The 21,735-nt window shown below is 54.7% G+C and overlaps 1 protein-coding gene across 3 annotated transcripts in view; it reads left to right on the forward strand.

Annotated features, from left to right (window-relative positions):
- The window catches only part of EEFSEC (eukaryotic elongation factor, selenocysteine-tRNA specific), a 146,241-nt gene that overhangs the window by 596 nt on the left and 123,910 nt on the right, over positions 1 to 21,735 (forward strand). The gene's annotated exons all lie outside the window — the stretch shown is intronic.

Genomic DNA, 21,735 nt, shown 5'->3' on the forward strand with positions numbered 1-21,735 from the left:
GCTCTGTTGTGTCAGTTTCCAAGCGCTCCCTGTGAAGACAGTCCTGCCCTTGTGTATGTCAGCCCCAGCCTCTTGTTCTTTTTCTTTTTTTACAAAATGGTAACACCACAATCACTATCTTACTCAATACTCTGGGCTCCCTGTCCCTACATATAAAGTGAGAGCATTCTTTTCAAAGATTACACCAAATTGCATTGTACACTTGTACCACCATTTTCCTGTTCTCTTAGTGATGAACGTTTATGTGGTTCCCTGTGTTTGCTAACAATGCTTCCGTGAGTTTTCTGGAACAGCGGTCTTTGGCAGTGTGCTAGGGTGTCTGCACCAACGGCTCCTGGAACTGAGATGCCAGGCAGATGGCTGGTGTACTTTGGTCATGGTGGGCACTGCCCCGTGCCCTCCTGAGATGCACCATGTAATTAATTTGAATGATTCAGGTAGTACGTGAATTCATGAGGAAACAGAACATTGCACATCAGGCAGAAGTCCTGTGATTACCCCTCCCATTTCTCCAGAGGAGGAAGCCACTATCGTGCCTTCGTGGATTACTTGTCACACGCGTTTCACTACACTTCATCTGTGAACGGGACTTTAAAACTTGTTTAAATGCATTCAGAGAAACATGGCACAATAACACAAGCAGTGACGCAAGGGTGTGTGATTCCCCCTCCTCACCGCCGACCCAGGAGCCAGCACCTCCTTTCCGCTTCCTCCTCTCCTTCCAGCAGTCTCTGTGCCTACCAGCACACGTGGGAATTGCGTTGGTCAGATGGTTCTGTCTGCCTGCTGGTGGACGGCTGCTCTGGTCATGGGGCGTCACGGGTCCCAGCTGTAGTGATGAGTTTGGCTACTTTCGCCCTGTTCCCTCCCGTCTTGTCCATGCTGTGGGCAGTCTGAGGTCATCGCCCCATTTTCTAGTAGAGGAAATGGAGGCCCAGAGGGGAGCAAGGACCCAGCGCAGGCCACCGAGCCCCGTCTTCTACTCCAGCCAGGCTCCAGTCATCAGACGCGTGTTCAGGGGTGTGATTGTCTCTGCCCTCTGCCCGTTCCCTCGTAACTGAATTCTGTTTGGGTACATCCAGATAGATTTTAAGACATGTTCTCTGAGCCAGTCTAGACTGGAAGCTAAAAAAGTGAAGTGGCTGTTGGTCTCTTCCTTGTGGGAGGTGTAAAGAGGAGAGCACGTGCTTCTGGAGTCAGAACTGAGCTGCGCCTGGGAGGGGGGAGCCGCACCGGCTGGGTGCCCTTGAGCCTGGCTGGACCGGCCACACTTGGCAGGCCTCCAGTGCCTTTGCTTTTCTCCCTGGGCAAACGATGCGTGGACCATGGGGGTTCCTGTTCGACAGTCGAGGGAGGAACTGGGACTTCAGGGGCTGCTGGCAAGAGGCGCGGCCCGGGGCCACCTCTGCTGGACCCCAGAGCTGCCGCCCCTTCCATGCACGCGTTCACGGAGCTCTCTTCATAGGACAGAAGGGTTCAGGCACCAAATTATAATGCCCCCAAGAATTTGGCGAGTCCTTGGTTTAGACTATAAACTTGTGGAAGAAAGGAAGAGGCAGGTCCCTCCTCTTGCACGGATATCGTGGCACTTCTCACTTTCCTCTCACCTCCTGGGGCAGGAGACACGCCTCGCCTTCTTAGAGGCGTTAACACAGGGCTGAGCTCGTGCACGGCGGGACCAGGGCTGCTGCTGTTCCTCCTTAAATAGACCGGACTCCCACCCTCCTCCTCAGGAAAGCAAGAGGGTCTTCCTTCTGAGGGGAAGGTGCTCATATTTGAGTGCCTGCTCGGCCCGTCCATGCAGCAGCCCCCGTGGTGGGAGTGTCGGGGGTGTTGCCCGGTTTTCAGGTGAGGAGCCAGGAGCTTGGAAAGTGCAGTTCCCTGGGCCGGTATTGGAGCCTCGCTCTGCTGCCCTAGCCTGGGTCTGGGGAAGCCCCTCAGCTTTTGTCAGGATCCACAGGCCACACACATCTTTGCCTTCTCAGAATGGCTCCAGAGGCCACGTCCTGGCTTCATGCGCCAGTCTCTGCGGTCCTGGACTTGTTCTTCCTCCCCTCCTCCCTGCACTGCACCCCCCACCTGGGGACAGCCTGCTCCTTTCACAGGTGTTCGTCAGCCCTCCGCTTCAGGACCGTCCAGGGGCCCTGGTGACCCCACCATGACTGCAGCCTCCTCCTTATGGGCTGTGGGACCCTTCCCTCCCCTGAGCCGCGTCCCTGCTACTGGCCTCCAGCCGCACTAGCCTCGTCTCTGCTTATCGGATTGAGATGTGCCCTCTGTGTGGTCCATCTGGCTCCACCTGTGTAAGCTTCAGCTCGACTGTCACTTCCTCGGAGAGGCCACCTCTGACCTGGCAACCCAGAGTGCCCCCAGCTCTCTGCCTTGTACTTCCTCGTGCCCCTCTTTTGCTTCCTGTCTGATACTCTTCATGCGTCTACTTGTTGACGGCCTCTGTCCTCCAGGGGAGTGGAGCAGAAACTGTCCCCCCCCCAACCAGTGTGTCCTCAGCGCTGGGGCTGGCACCTGGCAGGGGAGGCAAGCTCCAAATCAGTGAAGCCATGTGCCAGCCCCTGGGCCGTCACAGGATGGCGGACAGAATCGAATTACAGGGGCCAGGCGCGTGGTCGGCTTTCTCCCCTCCCTCCAGGAGCCGACAGCAGAGCCAGGGAGAGAGCGCCGTGCCCCGTGCAAAGTGACCCGCTCAGGCTTTCCCCTGGGGCCCTGCCTGGCCAAGGCTCTGCGGCTGGTCTACTTAGAGCCGGGGACCACTGCCCGCGGCTGGAAATCAGCGTGGTGTGTGGGGAGGTGATGAAGGCAAAGGCAGGAGGGTTGGTGGCTGGATCGCATGGAGTGGTGAGTGCGGCCTAGGTGAGGCCCTCAGTGAAGGTTTCTTCTAGGGGCTTCGGAGAGCTTTTAAAGTAGATTTGTGATGTGATGAGGCTGCAGCTTTAGAAAGATGCAAGATCGCTGGGCAGCGACTCTGCTGGCAGTGGGCAACGCGCCTATAGCTGGGATTTCTGGGAGAGGGGGTTCTTGCTGGAGTTCCCGGATGATGGAATGATTTTGACCCCTTGCTGAATACATTATCCCCAGTAGAAGGAAATTAGAATGACTGTCTGAGTTCCATAAGATATCTCTGAAGCTTAATACATCTTGAAGTAAAGCTGGCTCTCTTTCACGCCATTGTTCCCTCCAAGTACTTTCACGTACCAAAGAGACGTTCTTAACTTAGAGAAAGTTGGGTTTTACCTTGTTGACCCCTGTGGCCGTGGATAAGACCTCTGAGTGGTGCTGGGGTTCACAGTGACGGTGATATTAACATGTCCTTAGTGCTGGCCCAGTGCTGGTTTGCTTGTTTGTTTAACCCTCACAGCAAGCCTAGGGTGTAAGCAGTGACACTCCCATTTTACAGATGGAAAAGCAGAGGCTCAGAGAGGTCAGGGAGCACAGATCGTCAGGGTCAGAGCTAGTCTGAATCCACCCTGACCTGACCACGAAGCACATTCTCAGTGTGAGTGGACGAGGATGCCAGTCCACTCCAGCCCCAGCGCTAGTATTTCAGGGCAGGATTTTTCTCTGATCCATCTGAGAGTATAAATCTTTCAGGGGTAGAACTTCAAAAAGATTCAGTAATGTATGTTTTAAAGACTTGGGTGGGGGTGAGGGACGTGGACGCATCCTCAATCTCACTCTGGTGAGAAGGAGGAGGCCTGAAAAATGCCGGCATCTCGGCTTGGCAATTTATAGTCCCCTGGTGGCTGCGAGGATTAACAGCGCTTTGTCCCCGGGTCTTTTGTTCCAGTGGTTAGTGAACAGCAGCTCTTCTGCTGTGACTGTCGCCTGATTGCTCACCTCCCGCACCCACTGCCTAAGCGGTGCTTCCTGCCAGGTTGGGACCCTCTCTGGGCACCCTGGCCAGAGCTGCGGACCTGCCGTAGCCTCACAGGTGTGACTCAGGCTTACGTGCTATGGAGAGCAGTCAGCCAGCAGCCCAGGGATGCTAGTCCCTGCAGCTTGGAAGGGGCGTTCTTTATAATGCTTAAGCTTCTTTGCCTTCTCTGTTTTTCCAACTCTCTGTGCTCTTGGTGCCAGTGGGGAGAAGGCACTGGCCCGCAGGCCGTTTTGTCCAGGAGCGTGCCCTGCAGTTTGTCTGAGAGGCTCTCTTTGGACCCATGAAGCAGGTTCGTGTGTGAACGACCATGTGTTTTCCACCAGGTTTTTATATTCCTCCATGGGCATCTGCACATAACGCCCAGCAGGCCTCATGGTCCAAACACAGACGGCAAAAGGGGGCCCTGGCCGTGCCAGGGATGTGGGTGTTACTCTGATGCAAAACCAGCCCACTAAACAAACAAACCAAAAAACGCCTCTGGTTTTCTTTGCCCCTAGTTTCTTAGGAATCTGTCTAGAAATATGTTATGTTACCTTATGGAATTCATATGTTTGCCCTAAAACATTGAGGCATATTTGAAGGTGTAAGTCAGTGGAAATCTTAGCCTTAACTTCTTTAGCTCCTAGAATCCGTGTGGCCTCTAGTGCCTCTCCCTCCACGCTCCCCCAGGCAGGCCTGCCTTCTCCTTTCTCTACCCTGTTAGGAGGTGCGTGTGGTACCAGAAGGTTCTCTCCAGTGCCACCGCCGTGATGTCCTCTGGCCTGAGATGGGGCTGAGACCGGTCCCGGAGTCTCATGTCACCTTGCTTGGGGCCGGCCTCCTCAGACACAGGCTCCTTCACTGCCTTTCTGCTCTCGGACCCCCATCTCCTTCCAGGCTCAGTGCCTTCGGCGTCTCTAGGAGACCAAGTCCACCTGGACAACGGGTGACTTTGCTCTGGTTTGGGTGACAGTGTGGCAGCAGCGTGACATCAGAGACGCAGCCTTGAGTTTAAAATGAACGCAGAACATTTGAGGAGGAACAGGAAAGCAACATGGGAACAGGTGGTCATATTTCATTCCGCTGGGGGACATTTTTCTTCTCGTGGGGCTTGCCCTTGAGAACAAAACCTATCGAATATTAAATCAAAGAACATGCTGTAGTCGTGCTAGGAATAGAAAATAATGCCAAGACTGGCTTCGCCGAGGCAGGTGTTTTCTGGAAGGTTATAATCAGAGTCAGAAGGGGTCACAGCCACAGCTTTTGCTAAAGCTGTAATCATTTAAAATTAATTGCTTTTAAACTTTTCCTTGGCGTCGCCTTGGCAGCTCTTGGGCTTTTCTTCAGAACCGCTCCGCCCAGGTTGGAGTAAGACCTGAGCAGGCGCCCAGGAAACAACTCCTGGGCGAAGGCCTGAGACCTGCTCCGCACCCAGCACCCTCGTGCCGGGCGCTTCTGGGCCGGGCTGGGCCTGCGGCACCCTGCCTGGGAACCCCGGGCCTTCCTGGGGCGCCTCTTCTCTCTGTGCTGCCTCGGCCTGCGGACGTTGGGTCTGTGGCTCCCGCTTTGAGGGCTCTGGCAGCCTGAATGTGGGAAGGGATCGGATGGCACTGTTCTTTGGTGTTTTCCTCCCTTTATTCGGAGGTTCTGCGGACATCTACTGTGCGCCTTGCGGTGGCCGAGGGCGGATGCAGACTCGCCGGTCTTCAAGGAGCTCGCGGCCCTGGGGGTGGGGGCAGAGTAGGGGCAGCGCCAACAGCCCGTTCAGATAAGACACAGAGTTGTAAGGGCTAGTAAAGAGGAGTCCAAGACGTGGGTGCCTTTGTCCGGGACAGGCAGGAAGGCCGTCCCACAGAAGGGGCACTGGCTGGGCCTAGAAGAGTGACCTGGAGCTTCCAGGCAGAGGAGGCGGCAGGGCAGGCCAGGGAGCAGCCTGAGCAATGGTGTGGGGATGACCTGGCCAAAGAGCAGGAGGGAGTGGGGGGAGTGGGGAAGGTAAGGCTGGTGTCAGGGTCATGGGCGAGTGGGGTCAGGGGGCTGTCTTGGCGGATCGGGGAGGGGGGGTTGGGATTTGGCCAGCGGACAAGGTAGGAGGACTCGGGGTGGACAAGGTGAAGAGACGGCGGGCTGGAGTGTGATGTCCACCACTGCAGGTGTGAGTGGGTGTGAGGCTGGGCCGCGGGGTCCACAGGGCCCAGAGCTCAGGAGCTTGGAGGGTCTGAGTAGGGAGGGAGAGTCTTATGCTGGGCGACCCCTCTGGAGCTTGTGGAGAGTCTGAGGAGACGGCCCAGGGCAAAGGTCTGGGGCCAGACGTCCCTGCCCTACGACAGCTGCAGCTTCCAAATGGGCTGGAGGAGCGAGGGGGACACCATCAGGAGGACAGCGTGGTCTGGGCGTGCAGGTGCAGGAGCGCCGTGCCGAGGCCTGGGGGTGGGCAGGGGCCTCTGGGCAGCGTCTCCTGTCCGGACGCTGTTCTGGACCCTTGATTATGTCACTGCGCTCTGCCAACCAGACCCCGAGGCAAGGTTTCCCCTCCACTCGGAGCCCGGAAACGAGGCAACAGGCCAGCGACCAGTTCCAGGGCACGTGCTGGTGGCGCTGGGGCCGGGCTTAACTCGGTCTGGTTTCCCAGGGCCTGGCTCGCTCTAGACCTCAGCCCGCACCTGCTGCGGGAGGCTCCTGAGGAGCGGTTTATGTACACGTCAATTTGTCAAAAACAGAGATTTCTGCCTCCATTCTCCGCTGGATTATATGAGTTTTGTACTGCGTTAATTGGGTCTTTTATTGTCTTGCGTGGTGTGATTAGGATCCTGCTGCTTTGAAGTGGCCCCGGCTGCGCGGGAGGGAGGACTGCGTTAGCGCGGTGATCCTCTCTTGGCAGGAGAAGAAACAAGTTTTGCTGTTGAGAGAAGTTGACTTTCCCTCTTTCCGTATCTCTTCTGTTACGATGACGCTCTCTTGTCTCGGGGCCTTCGAGAAGACAGAAAGGGTTCCTTTGTCTCTTACCTGCTTCCTGAGGATGTTTATTTGGTGGTGTGCACAGGTGCTCCGTACAGATAAACTGACTTTTTCCCGTTAAAATTAGTGCTTGGAATTGCCAGTGTCAACCTGCAACCTGGCCGGTGCCTCTGCCTTTTGCCTCAGGTTTCTGCGGGTCTCTTAAAGCTCCGGGGTCAGTGGCTCGGCAGCTGTCGGCTGACGCTGGGCCGTGGGCTCCGCCCTCTGCGTGGACTGCAGGGTGGCACTCGCTCTGACCGTGCTTGCTCCCAGGCGAGTTTCAGGGCCTCGCACCCAAAGCGCCCAGACCCTCGCACGCGCGCGTGTGTGAGTGTGAGTATGAGAGCGTGTATGTGTGAGCCCAGTGTTCCCTACTCTCTGAATGACTGTCCGTTCACAGATGGGCCTCAGAACTTCTGCTCTAGAGAGAAAAGCCTTCACGGAAGAAGGGCTCCATTTCTTGGGCACTTGCGTCTGAAGCCCGGGGACGGCCAGCAGGGAGTCTGGGAAGGAAGCTGTGTGCACGGCTGGCATCGGCTGGGCCGGGCGCCGGCGATGCGTTGGCCGCAAGCCGCAGTGTTGTAAAGCATCTGCGGGGCCTGCCCGGCCCCGTCGGCAGAACCCTCTGTGACAGGGAGACTGTCCTCTGGCAGCAGTCCAGGAGGGCAGCCACGGGCCATGGCCATGGGGGCCTTGCACTTGGCTGGTGTAACTGACGAACCGAAATTGTAATTTTGTTTACTCTGCTTCATTCAGATTTCAGTAGGCAGTTCTAGACCTGCTGTCCCAGTACCTTTTGGACTGGCTTCCCCACCAGTGGACACCGTAGGCCGCCAGAGTCCACACCTGCAAGACCGCGTCCCCCCGCCTTTGCAGTGAGTGGCACCTCCATTCTCCCATGACTAGGGGGCCGTTGACATGACCCTCAGCATGTCATGGAATTGTTACCAGCTCTTGCCCCTCCTGTGTGTCTGCTGCCTGTCTGCAGCTGCTCCCTGGACAGGCCTCCGTTAGCTCTGTCCAGGACAAACACGAGTTGCCTGCACCGTCTCTGATTCCAGCCCCCTCTTGAAACTACCCTGCCCTCCCTAGCCGAGGAGGCTAATGTGATTGTCTTACTTCCCCCCGCCAAAAGCCCTCATTTGGTCTCTGTTAGCACAAAGGCCGGTCTCCCCACTAGGCTGACAGGGCCCTCCTCAGGACCCTAGGTCTCTGGACAGACAGACCAGGGTGTCTGTCGCCTCTCCATGCTACGTCTCTTCCCTGAGAAGCCTCCCTGCTGGCCCTCGCAGCCTGCGCTGGGCGAGGCCGGGCCCACCCCTTTGTGGGCTCCAGGACCCCTTCCCCTGTCTGCTGTCACTGTCTGTTTACTGGGTGGAGTCTTCCCCTGGACTTGGTCCCTCTGAGGACGGGGCCCTGCTGCCATCCCACCCCGGTCCCCTGGCAGGGCCTGGTGCAGCAGGCAGCGTGGACATGCAGTGAACGAATGAATGGACGGCCGGTCGTCTCCCACCGCCTGCCCGCAGCCGTTACCCAGCCTCCTGTGGGGCTTCGAGCCCCTGGTCACACAGGGCTCACAGGGGAGCGGGCCTGCCTAGAGGTTGGACAAGTTAACCTTTCAGTGGAAATTCAATCCTCATACTTCATTTTCAGGCCACTTTGCGTAGCAAAGTAGTTTAACTAGGAGCAGATTTCTGCTGTGCTGATGGTTAATTTCGTGGCCCACAGAGGGTCAGCACACGATGCTGGGGACACGGCGACCCCGTGCAGCCCCCCGCACACGGCGAGGCCCACAGCCCTGTTGTTTTAGAGAAGCACTTTTCAAACATCCTTCAGCGGCGGATTGTAAGTGAACAGGGTGACCTTTTCAAGAGCATTTTTAAGAGCTGCAACACAGATCCCTCCCAGACCGTATATTTTCCTTTCTCCGTGCAGTTCAAAGGGGCTGAGTTGTCTCGTAGGTTTTTGCCGGCGGTCTTCAGCTTGACCCTGGTTGTTTAAATCTGCCGGAGGAAATTTGAACAAACTTGTACTTTGGTAATTCTTCTGCCTCCGTGAACCTTTAACCTTAAGGTTTCTTTCAGAGCCTGAGGCTGCATTGTCACCAGTCGTCCCTGCTGGGGCGCTCAAAGGGCATTGTCTAGGCCGTCTGTTTTCACTTTGCTACTGGAGTTCTCTGGAGGAAGGGTATTAATTCAGACCTGATCTGAGACAGGACGAGGACTTTTAAACTTGCCCCCGAGCCTAGGGACGGGGAAATGAGCCTAATGCAAGCCGGTGGCCGGCCATGGGGTCCTGCAAGTAGCCTGCGAAGGTGAAGGGAGAGGAGGCCCTCCAGGGGTGGGCTGGGTGCCTTAGCTGTCCAGCCAGTGACCCAACTCTACCAGGTCTTGTCCAACAGTGTGACCAAAAGCTGTTCCTGTCCCTGGAGGTCGGGCTTGGGCCCCAAGATCCTCCTGAGTGTAAGCTTCCTGGAGCACCAGGTTCTTAGGAGCCCGGGAGGCTCGGCGTGAACTCGGGGTTCTCGCACCCTCACAGAGCTCTCGTGTGACAAGACGCCCCTGGGGAAAGAGAATGGGCTCCCTAGGCCGGAGGGCGGAGGCTGGAGGCTGTGCCTGCTGGTTTCGCCATTGAGTTTTCTGTTTGCTTCTCAAAGGGAAGAAGCCCAGAGACACCCACCTGAAAGTGTGGAGCATCTCGGGCATCATAGCACTGAGTCAGACTCTGCCGACCCCTCCCCTGACGGCTCCCCCCTCTGTGCTGGAGCCTGCTCTTTGCAGCAGGCTGAGGCCTGTTTGAGCCCATGGCCTGGCTCCTTCACTTTCTTTCTTGTCTTATCCTAGGATTCTCATGTCCTGAAGATCTGGCTAGGCGACCTTGCTCCTTCAGATCAGACATTGCAGAAGGAAAGGTGTGTCAAGGCATTCATTCGTTCATTCATTCTACAAACCCTGGAGGAGCGCGGTTTACGCCGAGGCTCCCGTCTGCTGGGGGAGGCAGGTGTCCCCACAGGGAAGGGCAGTGTGTCGCCTGGGGAGTGTGTGTCCCGTGGAGGACGATGTGGGATGCCCGGAGAGGGACCAATGGACGTGGGGTCGGCTTCAGTTTGGAGGCCAGGGAAGGCCTTTCTGAGGGACTCCGGTCTAAGCTGGAAGCTGAGGAAGAGCAGAGCCCGCGGGTGCTGGAGGTTGAGGGAAGCAGGTGTGCGGGTGTGGAGGCCGGAGACGGTCGGCTGGGGCTGGCGGCTGTGACTGGCACGGATGTGGTGTCTGTCTACGTCCAGCAGCTGCATGATGGTCGTTCTGACAGGGGGACAGAGAGCGGGAGGGATCTGCCTTCTGCCTGGTCTCAGCCTGGCTGTCCTGTCGGCTTCCCAAACCCTGAGCCTGTCTGCTTCTGGGGCTGCATCCCCACTTGTTTCCCGTGCGGGGGAGGGGCTGGAGTGGAACTGGGACATGGCAGGTCGTCCCAGCCTTGAGTGACCTGGGCAGCTGTCACTGCCCTGTGGTCATGGTTGGCCATTTAACCCCAGCCTCTGATGGCCTGTGATGTACAGGCCAGGCGGAGCACGAGGACATGTGCCCAAGCTGCTCACCCGAGTTGCTGGACGGCACAGCGGGTAAGGGAAGAGCTGGTGGCCGGCCCCCCGCCCACCTTCCGACTCCAGGTCGCGGCCCAGGGAGACAGTCCCTGAATGTTCCCTCCACCCCTTCCTTCTGGGGTGCCCGCTGGGTTGATGGTAATGCCCTGGGGGCACAGTCTGCCTTTTCCCCCGAGAGGTGCGTTTGGCATGAGGTTTGGCCCATCCCAGATAGCGCTGGGAAGGGTGGGCGAGGGGTGCGACATCTGGAAGGTTTGTCACTCAGCATGGAGCTGGGACTCACTTGTGGGAGACCAGGCCTTGCCCAGCCTGGCCCAGGCTGCACTCGACTTTAGCCTTGGCTCTTGTTGAGTTCTTAATAAAGGAACAGTGGTCTGCATCCTTTAAGGCTCTCTTGAGAAGCCAGTTGGTCTTCTGGGCACAGAGCCTGTGCCCAGGTTGGAGGGAGAGCGTCTGCAGGCAGCCCTGGCAGGTTGGGGCTGGTCACAAGGTAGAGGAGCTATGACTGAGCCTTCTTCCATCTAAGAAACAGCGACCTGGCTTCCTTCTGCCTTTCTTTTTCCCTCCCTCTAGAATCAAATGAAATCGTTTCCTGACAAAGATTTCCTAGATAAAAAGAAGTACTATATACTCGTTACTGAAGATTTATGAGTCGTTTCTGAAAGTTTTAAAAAGTATATAAGAAAATTTGCTATGCAACCCGTAAAGTTTCTTTTCGAGGAATGAACATTTTCTAGGAAAAATGCAAGTCAGTTATTTTTGGTCTGATTTCTTCAGCCACATCTTTCCCTCTTCCTCTTACCTCACAGTGTCTCGGAAGGCGGTCTGGGGACATTCTAGCAAGCACTTGGGTGACAGATGTGTGTCATCTTTCTCGACACCCTCCCAACCCCGGGGAGGCTGCTGAGTGGCTGTGAGCTGTCTGCAGGCGGTGGTGGGAACATCTCGGCGCCAACTCCGGACTGTTCGGTGCACAAGAGGGCAGTGTTTGCTTGCGGTCCTGGATGGAGATGCTCAGTGTGTAGGTTAACAGGTCAGCGCAGTTAGAATGACCTCGGGCTTTTCCAAGACAAAATAAACCTTAAGCCACAGCCACGGTGGCTTCCCGTGTCCGCCTTTGAGCGCCTGACCCTCCAGAAAATAGCTGCTTGCTATCTTTTTTTCCTTAAAAAGAAAAATATTGTTTCTTTCAATGTTTATTTTTTATTTTTTTTAATCAATGGAAATATGGTTTGCAGCCTTGTACCTACAATGGCAGAGGGTAAAGAGTGTTGCAAAAGCAAAACAACTGCCCTCTAATTAAAAACCACATGGAAAGCCTTCTGTCTGAAGCAGGGGTCAGATGTATCTGCTCCCCTCTCACATCAGTGTTGAGATTATCCGACTTAACTTGTAAAGCATTTGAAGATATGGGGCCGTCGTCAGCCCTCCACACTCAGTTTCTTTTTTCTGCAAGTTCATGATATTAACCAAAGCAAGGAGTTTCCAGGAGAAAAAAAAAGGTGATCTCCCTACCTCCCCAAGGCACAGTCTTCTGTCTGAAATAGGCCGTGTCTGCTTTCATAGAAGGACCTGCCTTATTTTCAACTTTTTCACGGTGTTTTTCTGCAGAGGCTTTCAGGATAGAGAGAGACAGAGTGGTGTACAGCCCCCACCCCAAATCCCCCCAGACCAGAATCGGGATCTCACATCCTTTTTGTCCCCAACATGGAACTACTGGTTCCAGGGGCCTCCAGGATGTGAACACCCCAGAGACCCTAATGTGGCCCCGAGGAAGTGGGGGTGGACTCAGGTGTGGCCTGTCCTGGGCTCTGGGTGTCCATTGTCAAGGTCACGTCCCCTCCCAGAGCCCACTGTACACCTGAAATGCAGGTGGTTACCTCGCTCAGATGTGGTATCAGAGAAAATGTCTGAAAGCTTCTGGCGCGTAGTAGGGAGTGGTCGTGAGCTTGGTTCCTTGGGCCCCGACCAATGATGAGCTCGCAGGGTGGGGGCTGCTGGACGTGAGGCCAGAGCCGCCGACACAGATGGTTGTCTGTTTATCTGATTCACCAAGCGTGTCTGCGCGTGCGCAGCGAGGCAAAATGAAATCTGGGTGGGGGTCACGCTGCCTCCCGGTTGCTGATAGCCATCGGGGAGAAACGCTGGGCTCCCAGGCTCGGCCCTATATGAAATCAGATGTCTTGTTCTAATCTTTTCTAATTGCAGCATGAATCTCCTGCAGTGAGTGGCTACGACATGCAGCACACGCGGAGGGAAGCGTGAGCCTGTGCGGCTCCCTCACGCTCCGTACCTGACCAGCGGCATTTAATGCAGAATCTGAATTTGATGGCACCGAGTGCAGAGAACCACGGGTGGTCTCCTCATGTGCTGCCTGTGAAGCCCTGTCCTGGCTTTTATTAGGAGGGTCTGGGTCAGAAGGGAAGCCTGAGCGAGGCTTTCAAAAGAGGTTCATGCCGCGTTTTTCTAGGAACATAATTTCTGAAAGATGCCGGAACCCTCAGTTTCCAAAGGAGCCTGGTCCGTCAGGGGAATGAGAAGTTGTTTCTGCGTGTGGGTTTGGAGTTGTTTCCCATCTTCGCTCCCCAAGGCGGAGTTGGCAAGCGGGAACAGGGCACATGGTCCTTGGTGGTAATTTCCAGGCAGATTCTTGAATGCCTCGTGTACTCCGGGTCACCGTCAACTCATAATGGAGCAAAGCAGAGTGAGAATTCCTGCAGTGAAAGGCGTGAGCGGCACACCGGCGAGATACGATGGCACAGACAGGGGCATTCTGTGAGAAAGCACTTCCCGTGCTATCTGTGGAGTTCAGATTGAGTAACCATTCTGAAGTGCTCCTTTTTAAAGGAGTTCCTTCCACGAGCGTCGCAGGCTGAGTAAATACCAATAATTTTTATTTCCCTTCTCCTTATCGGTCCCCTGCTGAAATGTTCCTGCTCAGCCTGTCTGGTCTTTTCACGTGAACATCAAATGATCAATGTCAGCTTCCAATTTGAATTATGATCTGTGTTTCAAAACACAGGCTGCTCCCTCACTTTTGCATTGGGAGGTAATTACAGTATTTACCAACCCTGGGGGGGAGCCGGAGGTGGAGGGCATGCTGTTGAAAGCGTGGCCCCCATCGTAGAGATGCAGGGAGGGGTGCCCGTGTGGGCAGAGGGCCAGCCCGGCGGGCTCCAGCCCTACCCCTGCGCCGTCTCTCAGGTAGGCGAGGGGGCCGCGTGGACCCGGGAACTCTGACGATAGCCGTTCCTGACGCCTCTAGGACATGCGTGCTCTGGCCTCTGCCCTCGGAGCCCCCCCCCCCCATTTCCTGGGGTCTGCAGGGCGCCTGGTGGGCGTGCCCATGGCGGGGCCCAGGAAGGCCGGCTCCGAGCCCTGTGGGCCCGGGGCCCCCCACCGCCTGGGAAGCAGGCGCGTGGGAGCAGTGTGCTGCTGTCCCCCGGGAAGTGCGGTTTATGCACCCCTACCTCTGCGCTGAATCCCACGTGTACTAGGAGGCTCTCTCTCGTGTCTTAGCAGACATTTAATTCAGCTTTAAGTGATTCCCGTTTTTGCAGTTTTATTTCTGTGTTTTGGAGCCAGTGAAACTTTTTAAGTTTGCATACCCTGTAAACTTCAGTACTTTGCTTGTCTTGCCTAATTAATGGTGCCTCTGGGAAATCTAGAAGTGGTTTCCGACTCTGCCTCGTAGCCCCTCCTGCAGAGTGGGCAGGCTGCGGCACGGCGGGCCTGGGCTCTGCACGAGCAAGGAGTCCAGAGGGAGTTTAGGCCCTTCTGCCAGCTTACTGCACAACTGGGACATTTTGCTTTTCTGAACCCTAGTGTCTTCACCTGTTTAGAAGAGGAATAACACCTTTTTATGGGGTTTGCCGTTAGGATCCACAGGGACAGCTGTGTGGGGTCAGCATCAGTCTGGGTGCATGGGAGAGCCGTGCGGGGGCCCGTGCAGGGTGCCTGCGGACCCCCACCGAAGCTCTGCGCGGATGTCTCCCCTCTGAGGTCTTGGGGAGAGTCAAACGCCCCCTTCCCTCAGCATTGCAGGCAGCTGGACCCAGCACTGGAATTATGCAGGAGCTGTGTTTCAAAGAAGGAAATGAAATTCTTGAATTTTTTAAGGCAAAGAAGAGGAGGGGAAAAAATAGATTCATTGTTTTACTTGGCTATTCAGCAGGGAGCAGGACAAAGCTGGCCTCTCTCCTGTCTTAATGTCATCATCGCGGTCTTTCTGTTTCTTTCTCTTTTTCTTTCCCCCTCCTCCTCCCCCTTCCCCCCCCCCCCGACTTGTGCTGCAACAAAACCCCCCTTTTCTCGAAGTTCTCAGGTTCTTAGCCCGGGATTAAATCTCCTGCCCTGGAGATGCTCCAACGCTAGGAATTACTTCCTCTTTTGCGGCCTTTGGCCTCCTCTTCAGCTTTTCCTGTTGCATCCAAAGGGAGGGGCCAGGTGGCGGTCCCATGGCTCGTTTTGGGTCTTGTGAGGAGGCTGTGAAGAGGGGCTGTGGGAGTCCTTCCGGGGTGCGGCCGGGGCCCTGGCAGGCTGTGCGGGAGAGTCAGGATTGGAGGAAGATGGGTGCGTGGGAAGGCTTTGGACTGAGGACTGACCGCTGGGTAGAGGTGGCAGGGGCCTCAGGCCAGGTGGAGGCCAGTGGGCGGGGGTGGGGCGCTTCTCAGGGCGGCTGGTAGAACCCAGTGCCACCTCACTGTTTAGTACGGGCCCTGCCAGCCCAGCGCAAGCAGGCTTCGCAAAGCCCAAACGGAGAAGACGAGGGCCCTGCGCTGGGGAAGCTCGGTGCTGGGCGGAGCTCGCCCGGCTTCTCCTCCAGGCCCAGGAAGCGGCTGGGCCCTGTCACCCCTACGTGCTGCGTGGGTTCCCCCAGGGCCTGGGCCTGCTCGTGTCCTTCTTTGCTCAGCAGTGCTTGTGACACCGTGGCTGTGCTTACCTGTAGGGAGTGGTGGAAAACCCTAGCTTGGGATGATGCAGTGCGCTGAGCCTCAGTTCTCTCACCTTTGAAATGGGGAGAACCACCTTGTGGGGCTTTTGTGGGACTCCAGGGAGATAAGTGTTGTGTGGTACCCATCTCGGCGCCGGCAGCTACAAAGTGCCCGATTCATGGTGCCAGCTGTTGTGGTTGAAAGTCAGTATGATTTGATTTTTTAATCTTTCAAAGACTATTCACATAAAAATACGTTGTTTGCCAGAAGTCTTGCTCATGTTTGGTGGGGAAGGCAGGCCAGAGGGATAGCGAGTGATACCATGAGTGTATGATTTTCATTTCTGCTTTTAAACTGGTGATGATGTTGTTGGGGAGAAGCTAAACGAACACACTCAGGAGTGTAAGTGCTTAGTTCTGTGGATCCAGCTGTAAAACTGCGGTTCGGGTGGAGTTGAGGATGAAGACCCAGGACGGGAGAGTCCGGGCAGAAGCCGGAGGAGAGACGTGGACGGTGTGTTTTATCTACCAGGAGAGGTCAGGCTGCAAGAGGCCTTGGCTTGTTTTGTGTTTGGAAACCAAGAGGTGCCCATGACTGCTGAATGCAGGCATTCCCAAAATATGTGATAAAGGAATGTAGCTTTTCTTGAAGTGATTTATGCGTATTACAGAAAAGCCACACCCACAGAACAGCACAAAACAGCATAAATGCAAACATGGAATAACTTAAAAACCTTGACGTTCAGAGTCTGAGAAACCGAATTTGAGTCTGGCTTCAGCGTCCGCTAGCTGTACCGTCTTGGGCAGTTTCCTTAACTTCTCGGGGCCTCGACTTCCTGTTCTGCAGGATAGGAGAGAGTCGTCTTAAGGTTTAGAAGAAATGTATCTGGTGTGTGATAAGCTTTCAAATATAAGCTGGCGTCACTGCTGTCACGGTCACCGTCTCCCTGATGACAAGCCCCCAACGCATCGACGCGGGCTTCCCTGAGACGTTCCGATTCCCTCTGTCGTGTGGACAAGCGTCCTGGGCCGTGATGCAGCGCCCTGGGGGGCGTATGGGCGAGTTTACATGACTAAGCTTTGAAAAGCTCTTTTTTGCTAACTCTAATTTTAAAACCAGGACAGAAAGAGGCCCTTCAGAGCTGAATGTGTCTGAAGGCTGAGCTACCCCTGTGTGCACACCTGGGGAAAAAGTCAAAGTTGAGTCTTTCTGAAGATTGGAAAGGAGGGGGAAATAATTTTCCCCCTTGAATGTACTATTTATTCTGGGGACATGCACATTTCCAGATATATTGAATATAATATATAATAATGATATAGTTTAGAGTTTTTAAACTAACATAGAACATTAGCCTTTGCAGGGGTTTTAAAAGAGTCTTGCAGGTTTTTAGTTCCCCCCAAATTTGCGTGACTGAAATTTCTGGAAGCTTCACATCTGTAGCTGAGCCAGAAAACACCTCTGTTTGGAGATGGTAAAGAGTTCTGTATCCAGCCAGACCTTCCATCGGACTCGGAAGAACCTCCTGTGTTCTTTCGCTTTGCTGTAGCACAACAAAGGGGAAGTTGGCTGTGCGTTTGTTACAATATAGAGATGCTCGTTTTTGTCAAACACGTCGTGGAGAAGCAGGCTCAAGTTTGTCTTTACAAACAGGAAACTTGACTTGCGAAGAGAGGAATGAAGAGTCACCGACAGGCGATGACGTGCGGCACGTTTAGAGCTTGACTGGCTGTGTCACACCACGAAGACGGGCAGACGCTCCTTCTGTAAATGGTGGGCCCTCCGGCTCTCCGAAGACGTGCTGCGGACGCAGTCACACCGCACTTCAAGGTGGATTTCAGCCTGCTGGGGGGCAGGGGGTGCTCATGGCAAACAGGATGCTGTAGTCGCCGCACGCACCCCAGCGAAAGCAGCGTCGGGGTCGCGAGCCGCACAGTGAACGTGTGTGCGCTGAGTTTCAGCAAAGGTTTTATTGTTGTGGAGCCAGGTGTTCTTAACTGTCTTAAAGGAGTCTCTTTTAGGCAAATTTGAAATATGGAGGCCATCTTATTTTCCTATAAGCCAAACATTTAAATACCTTTTGTCCCATGAAATTTTTCAGCATCTGAAGTGAAACGAAGTAGTTTTGATAAGTAACTTATATTTTGGGGGCCAAGGAGAAGCACGAAAAATTCAGCTTCTGAGGGTCATTCTTTCTGGGAAATCAGAGCGTACAAGTTGTCAGGTGAATATTTTCTGAGCCATAATCAAATTTTACTTCTGTTGTGTTCAGACTCAAACTTAGTTTAAAGCGGTATTTCTAAATGAAACTTTCTAAAGGGGGTGCATTTTGAGGTTGGCAAATTGGTAGAAGCAGCCCGTAAAATCTAAGGACACAGTGCCACTCTTTTTTTCATCAAGCTCACTTACCGTGTGGCAGTTCAGAGTTCACACGGGATCTCCCCGGCGGAACGTGTGCGCCTCCAGGAGCCCAGCACCCCGTCCCTTTCCTACTGCGCCGTCGGAGCCTTTTAGCTTTACCACAGACCAAAAGCTGCTCCTCCATCCCGCCGCCTTCTTCTGTGAAATCTCCAAATCCCCGTTATCACTGTCATCGTGGTTTTATTGTAAAAAATATTGTTGTTACTGTTACTGAACAGGCTTTGGATTTTACAGCGTGGAAAGGTGCCGCCGAGTTCCGATGGGGGTGGTCAGTGTGTGTGAAGCTACGCAGGAGTTTACATGCGTTTTAGGGCATTTTCACTGATGTCGGCAGTAAGACTTTTGTTTTTACAGGCTGGAAAGGTGGCTGTGAATTCTAACACTTGGGAATGACAGCTTTCACACTGACCTGTTCTAGTAAAATGAAAATCACCCTGCGATGCTGTTTTAATCTCTTGAATGAATGGATCTATTTCTGATTTCGGTTTGACTGAGGCGGTCCCTCCGTTTCCCCGGGTGCTTCCCAAAGTGGACAAAACATGTTCTGTGCGCGAGAAACGTGAGATGCTAGCTGCACGGGGGAGGAAGGGGGAGAGGAAGCTGTTTGCAAAACTACTTAAAATAAATTTGAGGGTCAAACATGGAACACAGTTGCAAAAGAGAAAGGAAAAACTGCCTTAGGTCAGTTCAGCTAAAGTAGGTAGGCATTCGCGTTGGCGGGAGGGCTGAGTAGTTCTCGCTGATCAGATAGGATCGGTGCAGATAATACTCGAGTATCTGAGGCTAAATCTCGTTGCCTCTGTCTCAGGGAAATTAACCCTAAGGGGCACGTTTTAAAGGGTGGGTTTGGGTGAGCAGATAGCGCTTGGAAGAGAGATGCAGCCTGTCTGCCTCCTTGTCCGAATTGCTCAGACTCAGTCTCCATCCTGTAGCCTGTCTGTCAGGGTGCAGCCCGGCTGGCGTGAGCACTTCATTTACAAGCGATCGGTACTTTTAAATTAAACATGCAAAGTTATCTTGGTGAGGCATTGAATGGGAGGTTGCTGGGTTATTGAATTTGGCCCGCAATTTAGCCAGTTCAGCAGGGGTTTGGGGGTCTGAAGCAATTAATATGCAAGTACATTTGAGTCAGCAAGGTAGGAGATTACTGTCTTATCAGGGCAAAAAAAATTTCTTTCCTCAAGATCCATACATTTTAGGAGGCAGATAAAACCTATTGTTTGAGGTTCATGCCTGAGAGTGGCCACCTCAAATTGCCGGAATTTAACCACTAACACACATGAGATGGAGAAATCACATTTAAAAAAAGACTCGGATCTCTCATCTGCATTATGCTTATATTAGCATGGAGGAAACTCAGATTCTGGTCTCACGTTCTTTTTGTTTGTTTGTTTGTTTGTTGTTGCTCATATAGGTTGGGAGGAAGCTTAATTTTCTTTGTTGAAAAAAATATTTTGTTGAACTGATCCAAGCACATGAAGCTGTTTTCTCCTGTCAGACTGAGTGCGAGAAAAAGCAGGACAGCAGAGGACTCAGTGTGTAGCCCTCGTGCGTCCTCTGAGCCCAGGCTGCCCCGTGGCGTGGCTATGGTGACCTGCTGCTCCTTGACAGACTCCTTCTCCTCTGCAGAGCCACAGCCCATGCACCTGTTTTCTGCCTGCAGGCAGCATTCAGGCACCATGTGTATCTTTACTGTGGGGCATTCAGCTCTGCATACAGTGGCTGTGCAGTCCTGAGGTGGGGGTGACTTCATACTGTTTGCTTGTCTTCAAAGGGGAAGAGGAAGGCCTTTAAGAGTCGTGAATGCGTGTGAACAGCCGCGTGAGGAGCTGATGCGGTGGGTGACGGGCACGCGGCGCCCGCTGTCCCCCAAACGGAGTGGGAGACGCGAGCATGTGCAGGACGCCCGGGGGCCTGGCGGGGCAGGGTTCTGGGTGCTGTTGCTCGTCTCCCAGAGGCGGGGACACTGGTACAGCAGGAAGTTTTAGTCCTTGAAAATCACATGTGACTTAAAAATGAAAAGTAAGAAAAGAGCAAGCTCATGCAGTGGACGAGGGCTTTATCTCTGTGTTTGCTACGGAAAGCCTTTCCTTCCAGAAGTGTTGGCTTGACTGTGTGCCACTGGGGACTTCGGGGACCTGAGCAGCTTGGAAGAAGCTCATTCTTCCTCTTGCTGGGACCTGAGCCCCCCTTGGAAGTCTGTACCCGTGGCTGTTTGCGGGGCACTTCGGGACATGGCCCGGAACATGTGGCCAGCTGACCACGTCCTTTGGGCAGGTGACATGGGGATGCAGCCTGGGCGTGAGTGGTCGTGTGGCTTGGCTCCCTGGCAAAGGGCCTCCAGGGTTTCCTATGGGGCCTTTTCCATCCATTGCAGCTGCCTTCCCACTGCAGATGGAGGATAAAATACTTGGAGAATAACTCTCATTGCTCCCTTTGCCAAACCCCTTCTATGTGCGGAGAGCTCTCTGAGTCACTGTTTACTGTCCTCCGTGAAGACTCACGGCCCAGCCGACATTCTTCTGAGCGATCACATGTGCTTGGCAAACGGGTGGCCTTCTGAGCACTTTCCTGTGTTTCCAGCCGTGTTCGTTAGTTCTCAGGGGATCCTGCCAGCCTCCACCCTGATTCCAGATTTAGAAGGAAAAAAACACACACACAAAACAAAACAAAAGGAAAAAGGACCCTCGATGTAAAATGGAAGTAGAACTTGACAGTAGTTGGTGGAGGCCGCGATAGGGAGTCTGAAGCATCTCTGCTCTGAAGGTCTCTCTTGGTGGAGAAGCTGCCCCCTAGGCCGGCTGATCCTTGCAGACGCCCGACTGGCTGGCAGGCGGGCTCCTCATCACTCGCAGGCTGGGTCTCCCCACCTTGAGCACGAGGGCCGAGAAGGGACACACGAGCGCCGTGGGCTCGGCCTTGTTCAGTCTCGTTTGCTTGTCTTAGCGGGAGAGCGTGCCGGCTGGGCTCATGGACCGCAGCCACGATGGTAAAGCTGGGATCTGGGTCCCTGTCGCTCTCCATTATCTCAGTTAATCCCTCCAAGACTTCTGGAGGGAACTTTGTGCTTTTTTTGTTTTTTTGGTTTTTTTCAATAAGTGAAAAGGTGACTCAGCAAGTACCCACAACTATGGGAAAGGGACTCACCCAGGATTTGCATGGAAAGTATTAGATTTCTCTTTAGGTAACGTAAGCCCACGGTAGAAAAACACACCCAGCCAGGAAAGATGCACTCACGGTGAAGAGCCCGTCTGCTTCCCGCCCTCTGACACACCGAGTCTCACTTACACTGTGTTTTGGAGGTGCGTCCACGTGGGCTGTGACGGCTGCGCCTTGCTCTCAGCCGTGGCCGCCCCCGCCACTCCCCCAGACTGCACTGAGCGCTGCGGGGCCGTGGCTCTTCCACCTGCTGCATTGTGCGTGCCGGCGCCGGGACCCGTGCTGGGACCTGGGTCCTCACGCCAAGCCTGTGTGGACGCCCCGCCCACGCCCCCCCCCACCCCCACCGTGCGGGCAGCGCTGTGGCCCTGCGCTGGCGCCCGGGCCGCCCCAGCCCCTCCTGGGAGGAAGGAGCCACGGCTCGGGGGCCTTGCTGGCGAGCGGGAGCGGCCAAAGCCTCTCTCTCCACGTCCCCTTGGTCTGTGCTCTGAGGTCATGACCTTCTTTGGAATGCCGCCAGCCAGGCCTGAATTCTAGTCCAAGAGTGACCTCCGGCGATTTATTTAACCTTCCCAAGCTCCAGGGCTATCGTGAGTCGAGAGGGTGCTCCTGGCACCGACCTGCAGGAGGCTCTAAGAAGGCGGGCTCCAGCAGCGAGTTCGCTTTCCTGGCTCTGTGTCAGGCACCAGCGTAAGTCCTGAGACCTGCTCACCTCATCTAAGCCTGATAACCCCAGGGAGTTGGACACAGGCCCC

Source organism: Camelus bactrianus, chromosome 17, assembly GCF_048773025.1.
Source record: "Camelus bactrianus isolate YW-2024 breed Bactrian camel chromosome 17, ASM4877302v1, whole genome shotgun sequence".
NCBI classification, from domain to species: domain Eukaryota; kingdom Metazoa; phylum Chordata; class Mammalia; order Artiodactyla; family Camelidae; genus Camelus; species Camelus bactrianus.